Raw genomic sequence first — 13,432 nt, forward strand, 5'->3', positions numbered from 1 at the left:
TTATCTGAGCTGTTGTTTGAAAATATTATTTCGCATTTAGTTGGCTGTCTGTTTATTTTGTTATCAGTTTCTCTTGCTGAGCCAAAATTTCTTAGTCTGATGTAGTCCCATTCATTTATTTTTGCCTTCACTTCTCTTGCCTTTGGAGTCAAATTCATAAAATGCTTTTTAAAACCAAGGTCCATGAGTTTAGAAACTATGTCTTCTTCTATGTACTTTATTGTTTCAAGTCTTATATTTAGATCTTTGATTCATTTTGAATTAATTTTAGTACATGGGGACAGGCTATAGTCGAGTTTCATTCTTTTGCATGTGGCTTTCCAGTTTACCCAGCACCATTTGTTGAAGAGGCTTTCTTTTCTCCATTGTGTGTTGTTGGCCCCTTTATCAAAAATTATTTGACCATATATATGTGGTTTTATTTCTGGGCTTTCTATTCTGTTCCATTGGTCTGAGTGTCTATTTTTCTGCCAATACCATGCTATTTTGATTGTCGTGGCTTTGTAATATAGTTTGAAGTCAGATATTGTAATGCCCCCAGCTTCATTCTTTTTCTTTAGGATTGTTTTGGCTATTAGGGGTTTTTTATAGTTCCATATAAATCTGATGATTTTTTGTTCCATTTCTTTAAAAAATGTCATTGGAATTTTGATGGGAATTGCATTAAATTTGTATATAGCTTTGGGTAATATGGCCATCTTGATTATATTTATTCTTCCTAACCAAGAACAAGGAATATTCTTCTATCTCATTGTATCTTTTTTGATTTCCCTCAACAATGGTTTGTAGTTTTCATTATATAAGTCCTTTACATTCTTTGTAATGTTTATTCCTAGGTATTTTTTGTTGTTGTTGTTGTAATCATGAAGGGGATTATTTTTTTGAGTTTGTTCTCAAATGTTTCATTTTTGGCATATAGAAAGGTTATGGACTTTTGTATGTTAATTTTGTATCCTGTGACCTTACTGTATTGGCTTATTGTTTCTAGTAGTCTTTTTGTAGATTCTTTCGGGTTTTCGATGTATAGGATTATATCATCTGCAAAAAGTGATACCTTTACTTCTTCTTTTCCAATATGAATGCCTTTTATTTCTTTGTCTTGTCTGATTGCTCTGGCTAGAACCTCTAGTACCACATTAAATAAGAGTGGAGAGAGGTGGACAACCCTGTCTTGTTCCTGATTTAAGGGAGAAAGCCTTCAGTTTAGTGCCATTTAATATGATGTTTGCTGATGGTTTATCATATATGGCATTTATCATGCTGAGATATTTTCCTTCTATACCCATTTTGTTGAGAGTCTTAAACATAAAATTGTGTTGTATTTTATCAAATGCCTTTTCTGCATCTATTGATAAGATCATGTGGTTTTTGTTCTTTGTTTTGTTGATATGGTGTATTATGTTAACCGTTTTACGTATGTTGAACCGTCCTTGAGATTCTGGGATGAATCCTACTTGATCATGATGTATTATTTTTTTAATATGTTGTTGTATTCGATTTGCTAGTATTTTGTTTAGTATTCTATCATCTGTATTCATTAGAGATATTGGTCTGTAGTTTTCTTTTTTTGTGCCATCCATGCCTGGTTTCAGAATGAGGGTTATGTTGGCCTCATAAAATGTGTTTGGAAGTATTGCTTCTTCTTCAAGTTTTTGGAAGAATTTCCGTAGAATAGGAACCAAGTCTTCTTTGAATGTTTGATACAATTCACTATTATAGCCGTCTGGGCCTGGACTTTTATTTTTGGGGAGGTTTTTCATAGATTTTTTCTATTTCTGCTCTACTAATAGTTCTGTTTAGACTTTCTGCTTCTTCTTGACTCAGTCTAGGAAGGTTGTATTGTTCTAGGAATTTATCCATTTCTTCTAGGTTGTTGAATTTAGTGGCATAAAGTTTTTCATAGTATTCTACAATAATTCTTTGTACATCTATGGTGTCCGTGGTGATTTCTCCTCTTTCATTTTGGATTTTGTTTATATGAGTTCTTTCTCTTTTTTCCTTGGTAAGTCTTGCCCAGGGTTTGTCAATTTTGTTGATCTTTTCAAAGAACCAGCTTCTTGTTCTATTAATTTTTTTATAGGTTTTCTGTTCTCTATTTTATTTATTTCTGCTCTGATTTTTATTATCTCCTTTCTTTGGCTGGTTTTGAGTTGTCTTTGTTCTTTTTTTTCCAGTTCCTTAAGGTGTGAAGTTAAGTGGTTCACTTGGGCTCTCTCTTGTTTGTTCATATAGGCCTGAAGTGATATGAACTTCCCTCTTATCATTGCTTTTGCTGCATCCCATAGATTCTGATATGTTGTATTGTCATTTTCATTAGTCTGTATATATCTTTTGATCTCTGTGCTTATTTCTTCTTTGACCCATTCATTTTTTAAAGGTATGTTGTTTAGTTTCCACATTTTTGTGGTTTTTTTTTCTCTTTTTGCAGTTGAATTCTAGTTTCAAGGCTTTATGATCAGAAAATATGCTTGGTACAACTTTGATTTTTCTGAATTTGCTGATGTTGTTTTTGCGGCCCAACATATGGTCAATTCTTGAGAATGATCCATGTACACTGGAGAAAAATGTATACTCTGTCATTTTGGGATGAAATTTCTTGTAGATGTCTATCATATCCATGTGCTCTAGTGTTTTGTTTAAGGCCAATATATCTTTATTGATTCGCTGTTTGGATGACCGATCTAGAGCTGTCAGCGGTGTATTGAGGTTTCCAAGTATGATTGTATTTTTGTCAATTTTTGTTTTAAGGTCAATAAGTACCTGTTTTATATATTTTGGTGCTCCTTGGTTTGGTGCATATATATTAAGAATTGTTAGGTCTTCTTGATTCAGCATCCCCTTAATTATTATGAAATGACCATTTTTGTCTCTGAGTACTTTTGTTGTCTTGTAGTCAGCATTATCAGATATGAGTATTGCTATGCTTGCTTTTTTTTGTATGTTATTTGCTTGGAGTATTGTTTTTCAGCCTTTCACTTTGAATTTGTTTTTATCCTTGTTGCTTAGATGAGTTTCTTATAGGCAGCATACAGTGGATTTTCTTTTTTAATCCATTCTGCTACTCTGTGCCTTTTTATTGGTGAGTTTAATCCATTTACATTTAGTGTAATTATTGACACTTGTGAGTTCCCTATTGCCATTTTATAGATGCTTTCTGTTAGTTTTTTGTCTTGTTTGATTCTTCTTTTTCGGTTTTCTATCTTTTGTTTTTATTTGGTTGTATTTCATACATCTTTCCTTTGTTGCTATCTTTTTTAAATCATGTGCTTCTGTGGTTGTTTTTTCAATGGTGGTTACCATTAAATAATGAAAAGGGTTCCTACCCTGTTCATTGTAGTGCACTATCTTGTGAGTACTTTTGCACTCCATCTTCCTTTGCTACTGTTAATCTCCTTCTTGTCCCCCCTTCCCCCGTTTTTTTTGTTGTTGTCACAGTTTAAATTTGGTTTTATTGTGTTTTTGGTGGAGTTTTTCCTTGTGGTTTTGTTTTTTTTTGTTCTTTGTATCTAGTTGGAGAACCCCCTTTAGTAATTCCTGGAGTGGGGTTTTTTTGATGGTAAATTCCCTCATCTTTTCTGTTTCTGTGAATGTTTTTATTTCTCCTTCATATTTGAAGGATAGCTTTGATGGGTATAGTATTCGTTGCTGAAAGTTCCTCTCTTTCAGGACTTTAAATATTGGGGTCCACTCTCTTCTAGCTTCTAGAGTTTCTGTTGAGAAATCTGATGATAATCTAATGAGCCTTCCTTTATATGTTGTATTCTTCTTTTCCCTGGCTGCCTTGAGAATTTTTTCTTTGTCGTTGGTTTGTGTCAATTTCATTATGATGTACCTTGGAGTAGGTTTGTTGGGGTTAAGAAAACTTGGAGTTCTGTTTGCTTCTTCAATTTGAGGCTTTAATTCTTTCCACAAGCTTGGGAAGTTCTCATCTATTATTTGTTTGAATATGTTGTCCATTCCTTTTTCTCTCTCTTCTCCCTCTGATATACCTATTATTCTTATGTTATTCTTTTTGATGGAGTCAGACAATTCCGGTAGGGCTTTCTAATTTTTTTTAAAATTTTTGAATCTCTTTCTTCTTCTCTCTGTTGTGCCTCAAGTTGCTTGTCTTCTGTTTCACTAATCCTACCTTCTATCTGGCCTGTTCTATTAGCTAAGGTTGTTAACTAATTTTTCAGCTCGTCGATTGAGTTTTTCATCTCTGTTGGATTTGTTTTTATGGTTTCAGTTTCCTTGGAAATATATTCTTTGTGTTCATTGAGTTGTTTTCTGAGCTCCCTAAATTGCCTTTCTGTGTTTTCTTGTACATCTCTGAGTATTTTTAGGATTTCTATTTTAAATTCTCTGTCATTTAACTTCAAGATTTCCAACATATTAAATTTTTTCTCCATAGATTTTTCCTCATCTATCTGTGTTATCTCTCTTTCTTTTGTATCCATGATATTAGATTTCCTTCTTCTTAATCACATCTGAGGGTGGTTTTGTTGATAGTATTAATGAGACTTAATAAAGAACAAAAAGTTAAAAAAATAAAAATTAAAAATTAAAAAGAATTAAAAAAATTAAAAGAATAAAAAATTATTTTCCTCCTCCCCTTTTTTTCCCTCTGTTCTCCCCTTCCCTCCTTCTTGAGAAAACTTGTGATGAACTGTAAATTATATTGTGCTAAATAGAACAAAAATAACTATAATGGAACCCTGAGTTGGGGAGAAGTAATAAAGGGGAAAAAAGGGGGTATGGACCCACAAAAAGCAAATAAGGAAAAAATTTGTCTGAAGAATAAAATAATTTGCTTTTAGGTGTTGGTTGACTAAGAGATATGATGAGAAGAATAAGAGGGAAACAGGAAAAAGGGGGAAAAATTTAAAAATTACTATTGTATTTAGTGGAGCATGAACTAGATAAAATGGATAGCCAAGGTTGGGAGCACTGCTAGTGAGTTAAAAAAGTGAAGTAAAAAACCCCCAAAGTGCCACAAAAAGAATTTGAGTCCCAGATAAAATAATTTGTTTGTTATTGAGGATTGAATGAGAAGAGACGTAAAGGAGAGAGGAAGAAACTAATATAGAGGGAGAAAAGATAGAATAAAAAAAGAGGAAACCACAAAAAGAAGAAAAAAGAATAAAAGGAGAGAGAGAGAGAGAGTTAAGGGTTTTGAAGTGCAACCCTCATAGAGAGAAAGGAAGAAGAAAGAAAAGATAATGGGAGATGTAACACTTATGGGTAGTGTAGTTCAAGGAGAGGAGAGAGTAAGATCTGCAGAGAATTAAACGACCAAATTGGAAGAGGAAGAAAATAATCAAGACAAGAAGATAAGAGAAACAAACGAACAAATATAATAAAATGGGATAGGTTATAAAGTCTGTGGATTATTCGTGATTTTGAGAGGTTATCTTCTTGATTTTTCTTTTCTCTCCCTCTTCCTGGTCAGTGACTCTGTACCGTGAGTTCTGCCCCTGTGGCATGCTTAGGTAGAGGATTGCAGTTGATAAGTCTCTACGGCGATGTCATATATTGGGCTTCAGTCTCGTTTGCAGTCGGGGCTCATTAGCATTTGTAGGCTCCGACAGTGAGAGAGTCCGTGTTCCCGGAGCCTCTCTCCTAGTCTTTCCTTCCTGAATTAGTAGCCTGATGATCCAGCTGTGGGGTTGCTGCTGCCTTTGCCTTTGCATGTAGTGCGGAACGTCTGGAGGCTCCAAGATGTCCGCACTACAAGATATTTTGTTTCTGATTGAAGATCTTGTTAAATTTTGGGGGAGATTTATCGGTATTGCTCCTTACATCGCCATTACTCTGACGTCATCCAACTTCCCTTCTTTTAATCAAGTAGTCAGCTAGCTAATTACAGAAGCTCCTTTGATGAAATAGATGGCTAGAAGAAAAAAAGATAAGGAGTATCATACTTTTCAGCAGGAATGAACAGAGGAATTTGCCTTTGTGGAGACAGCAGGTTCTGCAATGAGTCTAATATGCAATGATAAAATTGCATCAATGAAATAGTCAAACATAAAGCGGCACTTCGACACACGCCATACTACATTTACATTGAAATATCCAGCGGGGGACAGCTGGAAGAAAGCATGTCAAGAGCTACTGTGCAGAGTGCAAGCTAGTCAGCAGCAACTTAGTGTTTGGACCCAACAAGGTGACTGAAATTTGGCTAGCTTTGCTGGTGCTTTAGCAATTGTGAGAAATGGAAAGCCATTCACAGATGGGTAGTATGCCAAAACACTCATGCTTGATGTTGCCAATGAAATTTTTGACGACTTTTCGGATAAAGACAAGATAATCAAACGAATAAAAGACATGCCTCTGTTGGTAAGAACTGTTCACCATCCTACCATCATGATGGCAAATCAAATAGAGGCAACACAAGTGAAGGACATAAATGCAGCCCCATTCTTTTCTCTCGCTTTGGATGAGTCAACAGACGTAAGCCATTTATCCCAGTTCAGTGTGATTGCAAGGTATGCTGTAGGTGACACACTTCGTGAAGAAAGTCTTGCTGTTTTGCCTATGAAAGAGACAACAAGAGGGAAGGATTTATTCAAGTCTTTCACTGAGTTCGCTAAAGAAAAAAAAAATCTACCGATGGATAAACTTATTTCGGTGTGTACTGATGGTGCTCTGTGCATGGTGGGGAAAAACAGAGGATTCATAGTGCTTCTTCGTGAACATGAAAAGAGACCCATCCTAAGTTTTCACTGCATCCTACATCAGGAGGCGTTTTGTGCTCAGATGTGTGGCGAGCAGCTTGGTGAGGTGATGTCGCTGGTCATTTGGGTGGTCAACTTTATTGTTGCCCGAGCAGCTTAAAACGATTGCCAGTTTAAAACACTGCTGGATGAAGTTGGGAATAATTATCCTGGTCTGCTTCTGCACAGCAATGTGCGTTGGTTGTCAAAAGGGAAGGTGCTCAGCCGTTTCGCGGATTGTCTGAGTGAAATCTGGACTTTTCTTGAAATGAAAAACGTCAAGCATCCTGAGTTAGCTAACACTGAGTGGCTCCTGAAGTTCTACTATCTCATGGACATGACAGAACATCTGAACCAGCTCAATGTGAAAATGCAAGGCGTTGGAAATACAGTCTTATCCCTTCAACAAGCAGTGTTTGCCTTTGAAAGCAAGCTGGAACTCTTCATCACAGACATTGAAACAAGTCGTTTACTACACTTTGAAAAACTGGGAGAGTTTAAAGATGCATGCACAGCAAGTGACCCTGCTCAACATCTTGATCTCCAGCAGCTAGCAGGCTTCACATCTAATCTCCTGCAGTCATTCAAAGCATGCTTTGGAGAATTTTGTGAGCGCACTCATCTTTTTAAGTTCATCACCCATCCACACGAGTGCAGTGGACAGCGCCGACCTGAGTTACATCCCTGGTGTCTCTGTCAGAGATTTTGAGCTACAAGCTGCTGACCTGAAGTCCTCAGACATGTGGGTGAATAAGTTCAAGTCACTGAATGAAGATTTGGAAAGACTTGCACGACAGCAAGCAGAGTTGGCAAGCAAACACAAGTGGGGAGAAATGAAAAAACTTCAACCCGTGGACCAGGTGATTGTCAAAACTTAGAACACGCTTTCCATCACATACCACACACTGCAGTGTGTGAGTATTGCTGCACTAACAATGTTTGGCTCTACTTATGCATGTGAGCAGTCTTTCTCACATCTAAAGAACGTTAAGACCAACCTACGATCATGTTTAACGAATGGAAGTCTCAACGCCTGCATGAAGCTTAACCTCACCACATATCAACCAGACCACAAAACAAAACCATGCAGCACCAGAAATTGCATTAATGGTAAGAAGTACTTTATTCTTCATTGGTTAGCAACAACATAATAACGTTATTAAAAAGAATTTGGAGACTTATTGTACTTTAAAATGTTGGTCTTACATAAAATGCACACATTTACTTGTATTTAGTGTTAAACATATTGTATGGCTCTCACAGAATTACATTTGAAAATATGTGGTGTTCATGGCTCTCTCAGCCAAAAACTTTCCCGACCCCTGGTCTAATCGATTTCTCTAAAAGTTTATCATTCATCATTCACCAAAGTTATTTTTTTCTCTTCCAACAGCTTTAGAATTTTGAGAATCAGTTTGGCATAGCTTGTGAAGTTGAACCTTGCCATACCCATGACCCAATAATTGCACCCCTACGTATATATGCCCACGCACATGTGCACCAGGGCTCACGTACAAGAATATTTAGAGCTGAACTATTTATAATAGCAAAATTCTGGTAACATTCTAAATGCCCAAGACAAGAGATGGTCCAAATACTGTGGATGTGTAAAATGGATTATTACACACTTGTGAAAGTGGATGAAATCTATGCTACACTAATGCTGTATCCCAAGGAATAAAGTATCATATAATACCTGTTTCAAAATTGTCAAACATAAGTAAAAGTAGACAGTTTTCTGGACTAAAAATTAAAAAGAGAGAAAAAAGGAAGAGAATGTTAGACTCGGTGAATACAATCTCAGGAGGAGGCAGAGGGAGGGGAGCAAGAACACACGGGCAGTTGTAAGTTCAAGCTCATGCTCTAGTTCTTGGATTGGGCAGCAGACTTGGGTGTTTATTATATTATTTAAAAATAAAATAGAAGGACAGAAGATTGTCCATGGATCCATTATGATAGTGTGTTTTGAAGGGAGGATTCGAGTTGACATAATTCTGTGCTTTTCGGGCTTAAAAACAAGAACAATCAAATAAACAACAAAAAAAGAAGGTTGGGGTAGAAGTGTAGGAAATACCTCTGGAAATTGGTAAAAAGAAGCTGAACAGGGCTATCAGCGAGACGTGGGAGGAAGATATCTGTTTGAGTGGCAAGATGAAAATATAGCTTATTTAGAGGATGAGTAGTTTCTGTTCCTATAGTTACTGAGGCATGCAAAGTCATATAAACATTTTATTTTTATGGAGTAATGAAGTAAACAGGCATAGATGATATACTAGCTGCTGATCATTTTTTTTAATTTTTATAAAATCAATTTTAGAGGTATATCTACATGAGTAGACATTGGAAGTGTAACGTTTAGTGAGTTTTGACACCTATGTACACCTACAATTAATATACACAACACGCCCATTACTCTTAACTCCTCCAGTGACTCTTTTTGAGTCATTGCTTCTACTTCCAGAAGCACTGATCTGCTTTCGGACTACAGGTTAGTTTGGGTATTTTTAGACTCCCCCATAAGTGGAGTCAGGTAATGTGTGCTCTTTCCAGTTTGGCTTCTTTCTCTCGGTGTGTTGTTTTTGAGACAGGTCACGTTTTGCTGTGTGTCAGTAGAACGTTCATTGCTGAGGAGTAGTCTGTTGTAAGGCTAAGCTGCAGTTTCTTATTTGTTCCCTTCTGATAAACATTTGGGTGGTTTACATTTTTTTACTATTGTAAATAAAATTGCTTTGTGGAACATTTTTATTACCTGCTTTGAAACTTGAATCTCTTAAATTATTTTTTTAATTTTTTTATTTTTGTGAAGAAAGAGAAATATCAACTCATTGTTCCACTTCGTTGTGCCTTTGATTACTTCTCATATGTGCCCTGGCTGGAGCTTGAACCAGCAATCTTGTGATCGAGCCGGCGACCTCAGGCTGGAGCCGATGACCTCTGTGCTCAAGGGCAGCTCTATCCACTGTGCCGCTGGCCAGGGCTCTGAAAATTTTTTAGAAAATTATTTTATGATATCTTTAGTGCCATTTCAATTTATTTTTTAAACCAGTGAAGTCCTTTATTCTGACACTTTAGTGAGGAAGCCCAATTTTCAGAAGCTGTCTGGTGGGAGTGGAGAGGAAACCTTAGGTCTGCAGCTTACCAACATCTTACTCAGGATGTATTCCAACTGTGTGTAACTTGACAGTCTATGGATTAATTTGAAATTCAGTGGCGTAATGGAAAGACTACTGAACTGGAAGTCAGGGTCTCTGAGTTGAAGGGAGATGTCAACATTAATACAGAGGAGGAACTTTGTGGTGGCAGTCTGGAGGCCTCATTTATATTTTAACTTGTGGACTATGTGCATTAGTTTCCCAAGGCTGCCGTAACAGAACACCACCCACTGGGTGGCTTAAAAAACATACATTTATTTTCTCACTGCTTCAGAGGCGAGAAGTTCAACATCATGGTGTTGGCAAGGTTGGGTTCTCCTGCGGCCTCTCTCCTTGGCTTGCAGAGGGCCACCTTCTCCCCATGTCCTTGCATAGTCTTTCCTCTGTGCGCACATCCCCAGGGTCTCTGTTTGTGTCCAGATTTCCTCTTCTATAGACACTGGTAAGGTTAGCTTAGGGACCACCCTAATCCGCCCATTCTTAGGAACCCAATTTAACTTAATCACCCCTTTAAAGGCTCTATGTCCAAATTCAGTTCCATTCTGAGGGGATTTTTAAGGCAGCGAAAGTATCCTGTATGACATTGTCATCATGGGAGCATGCCACCATGCATTATTGTCAAAACCGTCAAATGAACAATATAAAGAGTGAACGCTAATGTAACCAATGAACTTCAGTTAAGCATGGTACGTCGATATTGGCTCATCAATTGCAACAAATTTGCATATGAAGGCAAGATGTTAATAACCAGGGGAATGAGGGTGGGGCTGGGGACAAATAGAAACTCTGTACCTTGTGCTCAACGTTCCCATAAGCTTATAACTGCTAAAAGCACACACACACAAAAGGTAAAGTCTATTAATTTTTTTTAAAGTGCTTCTTTAGAGGCCAGCTGTGAAGATCAAATGCTTAGCACAGAACGTATAAATTACACTGGAAATAAGGGCTCCCTTCCTGTAAGAACAATCTTTGCAGCTTTTAGGTAATATACAGTTACTGCGTTTTTGTGGCTAACCCCAGAGTGTCAAAATTCTCTAAAGCCACATGTCTAAGCAGTTTGAGGGGCCTATTAAGGTATCTTCCCTGGAAGACAGAAATGCTTTTTAGATGTGTTTTCAAAATGAGCTGCAGAAAATCTGGCATTCGCTGAAGCTCCCAGCCGAAGCGTTTATTTTGCCTTTGTTGCGAAGTAGCTCCCAGGGCTTCTCATGCCAGGGAAACCTCTCAGAATCTGAGTGACAGCCTGGCTCGGCATCAAAGTGTGAGGCAGACCACATGGGGCTTCAGCACACACAGTGGACACTGAGCCAGCTAGCAACAGGACACTGGCAGTTCTGGGGTGATTTGTGGGTGGTTCTGAAGCCTGGTCTCCCCTGAGAACTTCTGTCATTGCCCTGCGTGCCTCATTGGAACATGGGCTGCGACTGTGAGTGTGCTTAGATACCCTAGGGGGGTCCTATGATACCCTAGGACCCCCTTTTCCCGCAAACCCATAGCCCTCCCTCTGGGAGTGCTTTTATTTTTTTATTAAAAGTTTTTTTTGAAGTTCTAGGGAAGAAGATAGATTGCTCATAGGAAAGAAAACCCAGAAACTATACAAAGAAAGAATAAAGGAACTAGATTAAGCCTTGAGAGACTGTTTGAGTTCCCATGAGGTCGTGGTCTTTGATTTCTAATCTTAAGAATTTGGCTCTCTAAAGAAATTTCAGCCGTCGTACTGTTGATATTTGGCTCTGTTGACTAATGAGTTTGCTGACCACTGGGTCTTAGAGGATCACCTTGTCCAATTTCCTTTATTTCCAGAGCAAAGTCTCAAAGCCCAGAGCTGACACAAATTGTGTGGGGTCATACTCAGAGGAGGCACGTTTCCTGCCTTTTGTCTTTTGAACCACCTGTTATGCAGCTAATCTTTCTCTAACTAAAGTCCTTTCCCCTAATATGATAGGTTCATGAACATGGTAACATCATGAATAGGTTCTGTGACTTTAGTCAAGATCATGTATGGCAAAGCCACTTATAACCAAACCGATTGTATCACAGGTCAATTGATATAAATCAGAGTTAAGTTCTTACAGCATCTCATCAACACATAACAAAACAATGTTGAATGAAACAATATTGTTTGAACCTACAGTACCCCCTGTCCCCCCCATAGACTGTAGGGGCAACGAAAAAAATTACTTGCCAAAACACTATTCACCCCAGATGAATATCTTTAGATTTATTCTTTCAATCCTCTCCTCTATTTTGCTTCTGATTTTTGGTAACAAAGTTTTTGTAGGAAAGGGGACTCCTTTGGTATATTTTATGCAGTTTCTCTCGGGGACATTGAAGAATTGTGTGAATAAACTTAAGGGGGGAAGTGAGAGTGGGCTGCTTATATTAATGGTCTTTTACTTAAGGGATGAGAAATAGTCCTAGAGACTTTGAACTGCAGGGTCATGGTGATGCACATTGATTAAATGTGAACCAAGTAGTCATACTAAAGACTTCTCAATTCGGCAAGGACTAAGATTAGAAGGCACAAGGCAAGTATGTGTGGCTTTTATGAAGTTTAGGAAACAGAAAATAGTAAGTATAAAGTTCTTACAGTAACAGTGTCCACCAGACAGATTGGAACTTGAGACTGGGCTGCTTTAGGCACTCCTCGTTTGGTTTCTAATGCCATGTTCTAATGCCAACCTCTGACATGTTCTAATGCCTCTGACATGTTCTAATGCCAACCGTGCTCTTTCAGAATCACACATTTCCCTTTCGCTCTTCTCAGTGACCTCTTCCTACAGGATTAGCCTTTGCCTCCCTCAAAGATGTCCCAGTAGATCGTGGAATCTGTTCAATCTATTGGCTTTAGCCAATAGAATATGGTGGAAGTGGTGGTGTGCCAAACTTGAACCTTGAGACTCGCGTGGTTTTGCTTGCCCTCTGGTGCTTTTACCCTTGCCAGGAAGATATGCCCAGGCGATGGCACATGTAGTTTGCTAGCCTCAGGGGTAGAATCAGAGACAAGTGGAACAAAGCCTCAGGAAAGTTTCCTGGCCAACCTGCAGGTGTGTGAGCCATTGCGATAGGAATCAGAAGAGCCCCCTCATCGAGCTGGTATGGCAGAGACAACTCTTGGCTCATCCATGGACTTCAGGCAATATCAGTGCTTAGATTTGCATGCCACTGAGATTTTGTGGTCATTTCTTATGGTGCAGAAGCAAGTTGATGCATTGTCCTAAGTCACAGAGCTAGGAGTTTGACTAAGCCAGGGTTTGAACCCAGATTTGTCTGTAACCAAATCTTCACCATTATGACATGCTTGAAGACTTGTGAGAGAAATCGAGCCCGAGCAGTCTCTAAGAGAGGGGGTAATTAATAATCCCTAACTTTATGGGGCACCAGCTCTGTTCTCTTATTGAATCCACATAGCAATCAAAGCAGTAGGAATTATCCCCATTTTATAGATGAGGCTTGGAGAGGCTAAGTACTTGTCACAGAGTTCTCATAATAGAGAGGGCAGAGCCAAGATGCATAGTTTCTGTCTACTAAGCCGGTGCACCCACTGTTCCCACTGCATTTGAGCAAGTTCTGTGCTGGGTGTGC

At 38.3% G+C, this 13,432-nt stretch overlaps 1 pseudogene; it reads right to left on the reverse strand.

The window, feature by feature from the left end:
* The window catches only part of LOC136329732 (E3 ubiquitin-protein ligase RING2 pseudogene), a 35,120-nt pseudogene extending 22,605 nt beyond the window's left edge, over positions 1-12,515 (reverse strand).
* Between the last annotated feature and the right edge of the window lie 917 nt (positions 12,516-13,432).

This window comes from Saccopteryx bilineata, chromosome 3, assembly GCF_036850765.1.
Source record: "Saccopteryx bilineata isolate mSacBil1 chromosome 3, mSacBil1_pri_phased_curated, whole genome shotgun sequence".
Taxonomy (NCBI): Eukaryota; Metazoa; Chordata; class Mammalia; order Chiroptera; family Emballonuridae; genus Saccopteryx; species Saccopteryx bilineata.